This window comes from Atta colombica, unplaced genomic scaffold (genome assembly GCF_001594045.1).
Source record: "Atta colombica isolate Treedump-2 unplaced genomic scaffold, Acol1.0 scaffold12, whole genome shotgun sequence".
Lineage (NCBI taxonomy): Eukaryota > Metazoa > Arthropoda > Insecta > Hymenoptera > Formicidae > Atta > Atta colombica.
The window spans coordinates 2,634,940-2,639,394 of record NW_017259206.1 but is presented as its reverse complement, the minus strand read 5'-3'; the positions used below and the strand labels follow the sequence as shown (position 1 = coordinate 2,639,394).

Here is a 4,455-nt window from a genome sequence, read left to right as displayed (position 1 = left end):
ATTATATACTATAATTATACAATTATTCTTCTGTCAATATATCCTGGTGCTATATATCGAATTTTTAACAGTAAATGTTTCTATTCTTGTGCGAATTTTTCGTTATGATGTCTCAAAAATTTCACTCTTCGAACAACAAACAGTTTTGTAAATTTTATCTTGTTTTCACTTTCACATTTTTAACATTTTGTGAAACATGATAGTGAAAAAAATGAAAAAAATATGCATTGACAAAAAGATTAAATTATAATTGTATTTCAAAGTTCTTATATAATTAAATTATAATATAATAAAAGTTCAAAATAGATGCATTAATGTAATGCGATTGATAATATATGGACAAATGAAATAATAATCTCACTTGATCATTCTTCATTACAAAGTTATTAGTCTAAATGTACGCTCTTTTTTCTTTGAAATAATTAATGTCAAATTAGTTCATATAAATTTAATTTTCTTCGAAATGTAATATTTTAGTCTCGCAATCGATTTCACAATTATTGCAATATTGCATTTTAAAAGAAATTGTACTTTACCAGGCAAGAGGAAATCGCGGGGGATGCATGCAGTTGCGCAGTGTTTCCAGTTCCGGGGTCGAAGTCGATAATAGAACACAGATTGCAATTCAATGTGAGTTGCGATCAAGAAGGCGCAGAAAAGTGTCAACAATTATGTATTGCCTTGGTGAGTACTCATAACGAGAACTTGTTCACTTTTTTCGTTCATATTTCTGCTGTGACATGACTTCTTCATTAATTAGGAAAAATGTTATTTTCCAATCAGGAATATACGAGTGTAAATAATTTTAGACCGGCAATAATATATTGTACTTTCAAACAGCAGGCCTTTTTTTTTTAGTTAAACTTCTTGCATTCTTTTCTCTTTTCCTCTCCAACGTGGAGAGAAAAGGAAAAAAGATAAAATGCAAGAACTTTACTTAAAAAGAAGAGATATAATGTATATTTTAGTGGCTAATTGAAAAAAATAAAGGAGTAATAAAGATAAAAAATATTATCAAAATTAATTTTCTATGCTTATATAGGCTGAAAGTGTTCGAGATAAAGCATCAATGCTAATTTGCGAGAAGCTGAATACTCATGTCGAAAATTTGAAGGTAATACATTCAATACATATTTTATTATAAATTTATATTATGTAAGATTAATCCTGATTTAAAAAGCTAGAAAATTATCTCCTAAACTATGTCTTTAATTTTCGTCTTCATGTAACACGGAAAAGTAAGCACGTAATACATAAAAGACTGGAGTTTCAAACGGAAGTAATAAAAATTTATTTTTCCGAATAAAATATAATTGTATCATTTTGATATTTCGCTCTCTTGATGGTTTTTTTTAGATAGTAATTTTCGCAGCAATAAAACAACGCGTTTTGTTATTTCAGCTTTTTGCTTTTCCACAGGTGGCTGTATATATGAAATCGTGTAATACGGCTCTTTGGACATCCACTGGTTTGGAGAGCACCGAGCCCATTTGCTGTCACGAAGGGAAGGCAGTTATTTGTGACGAGGCAATGTCGATAATAGAGAATTAACGAGCTTGCATCCAATTCATTATTTCTCGCTTATTTCCACTAACGAGTACCTTACTATTGATTACGTAATAACGTGTAATCAATATACCACTTCCTACGGTAACATTACACGTGTAATTTTTAGCTCGATATTTGCAATTAGCAATTTTCTGCAGATTTGTAAGAATATATCATATATACATACGCACGCACACACGCACGCACGCGCGCGCGCGCGTATATAAACAAATAATAAAGCATGCAAAACAACAATAGCAGGTCGGATAAATTTATTTAGAATTTGAAGAATGCCGTTTCGGGAACATTACCCGATATGCATTTATCCTTTGTTCTCTTCACAAAGCTCGAATGCCAAGACTGAGACTTCTAAGAAGTCTCATCTGCCATTAAAGCCTTTACATAAATGCTAAAGCTTAAGCTGAAAATATAATATCGTTAAAGAGTACTGCAATTCCAAAATGTTTGAACCATCGCAGAACGAAAAATCTGTCCGCCGAAAAATTTATCTGCATTATGTTTTGTCTTTAGAAATTGTATAAATTAACATTTTTAAATTGTGAATGATAATAAATCAATAAAGAGTAGAGATAATATAAATAAAGTTTCTTTTGTAAATGTATTTACTTTTAATGAAAGGAAGCTTATTTGCTAATTTGTTAAGAAAGAATTTAGTTTAAACAGAAAATCAAATGCATTACTAATTCACAATATTAATTAATTATATAATAAATAATAATAAATAATTAATTTTATCTTATTTGACACACTTATCTTATTTTTTTATTATATTTAGAGCTTTTCTGTAATGGAAAATTATTAGGATGATTTGCGATATAAATTAAAAAATTATTAATATTTTGACATAAATTTATACTACTACTTACATTTAAAAGCTGCTCAAAACTTTAAGTTTAAAGATTATTATTTAAAATACTCTCTTGCATCTTGTAACAAAGCGATGTTTTTTTTACGTAATTTTTTTCTTTTAATTCTGTTTTAGTTGTTCACCTTTTAAATTGCCAATTCAATTCTATTCTGCACTCTCTTTTACCTACCAATATCCTTTTATTTACCAGAGGAAGCCAAACAAATCTTTAATAGACATCGTAATAGAAACGTTTAACAGACACTTCAATTTTTTTTTCCAGATGTTTTCTGCTTGATATATTTTAATTAGACATTTAGTTTATATTAGAAATTTAATAAAAATAATATTATATTAATAATTAATAATAAAAATCTTTTTATCATTTTTAAACAATACGAAACATGCGTTCCGAGATAGAAATACATGGCTCTCTGCATTTTCCACTATTACAAGCTCCGATTATCGACAGAGATTTAATCCCACTTGTGTTCTCGCGTATCTAAAAGTCAAAGCTCACTCCGAGACTAGTGCGCTTGAAAGCATTAAACGGTATTTGTTTCCGACCGAATCTTCTTTTGCCGAGTACAAATGCTAGGGTACAGCTGATTGTACAGGGTGTGTATCGTTAAACGTGAAAATTGTGCATGGCCTCGACAAAGTTTACAGTCGATTCTCTCTCCGATAGAGATACCAATAGATTCAGTTTATTATAGTCTAATAAAAAAAAACGATTTAGCATTAGAAATAACATTAGGGCTCAAAGGATTTCATTCGATCGGGTTTCAAGTAACAGAGATATAATAGATAAAGGTCTCACTTTTCAGTCAATTTCGTCTTAGCCTAATGGAGATTTCATCTCACAATCAGACTTAACCGAAGAAATGTCAAATTGTGTGTGCAAGCTTCGATAAATGATAGTCTTCGGTGAAAGTTTCGCTGATGGAATCGACTTGAAAATTACGTTCGAGCGTATTCGAGTTCTCGCGTTCCACCACGTATACGTCGAGCCGACTGCTGCGGCCGGGTATGAACGCGGAGTCCATTGCATCGACTCTCGAGATATCCTCCATTTCGACGATGGCGTTCTCAGAGTCTTGTCCCAGCCGCCACCATTGAACGAACGGTTTGTTATCGCTTTCCCGTCTCTCCTGACTTCCTGAGAAGACGAGTCCTCCTTCGAACTCCAACGGATTCTCTATATAGAGCTTACTACCATTGTGCAACGGAGGTTTTGTCGTCCTTTCCTCGCTCGATTTTAATGGAGGTGCCGTTCGTTTTTGAAGGCGAATTCTGATTATCACGATTCCAAACGGTCGATACTGCTTCTGCCCCGCCGCGCATCAATTAATTGACCAATCAGGAAATATTATTGGAACACTTTTTCATTTTCTCGCGATTCTTGAATATATCACAAGAGATTCAAATTTTAATATGCTCTCAAAAATAATAATAGAAGAACCATCGATATCATCCATGAACAATTCATTTTAATAATTTAAATAACTAATTAACGCATTAATTTTAATAACTGAACGAGCTTTGGCTGAAACATGTTCCCGGAGATTTTTAACTTAATTACATTTTTAAATGTAATTAAATAAGTTTACTGAACATTTTTTTTTAGATTTAATTAAAAATGATTTAATTTACTTGTTATTTACAATATTCATTCGTATTTTTATTTTCTATATCTACATAGAAAGATCAATTTTGCTGAAAGATCTAAAATTTTGCTGGATATAGATCTAAAAATAATTTTGTTGGACCATCCAAATAATTTTGTTAGAAATTCAAATCAGCAGATATATAAAACATTAAAATCTTTTGCAGTGTTTTTTAGTTTCCGATATTATTTTGGGTCCGACAAAATTATTTTCAAGTCTGTATCCATCCAAATTGTAGATCTTTCAGCAAATGCCATATAGAGATGAATACATTGAAAGAAAAATGTTTGGTATTTGTAACCATAATTACATATTACTATAATAATGATTATTATTGCTATAATATTAATAATAATGATTACATGTATAGTT

General features: G+C 30.6%; 1 pseudogene; it reads left to right on the top strand.

Moving 5' to 3' along the window:
• The window catches only part of LOC108694394, a 2,020-nt pseudogene extending 469 nt beyond the window's left edge, over positions 1–1,551 (top strand).
• Positions 1,552–4,455: the final 2,904 nt, after the last annotated feature.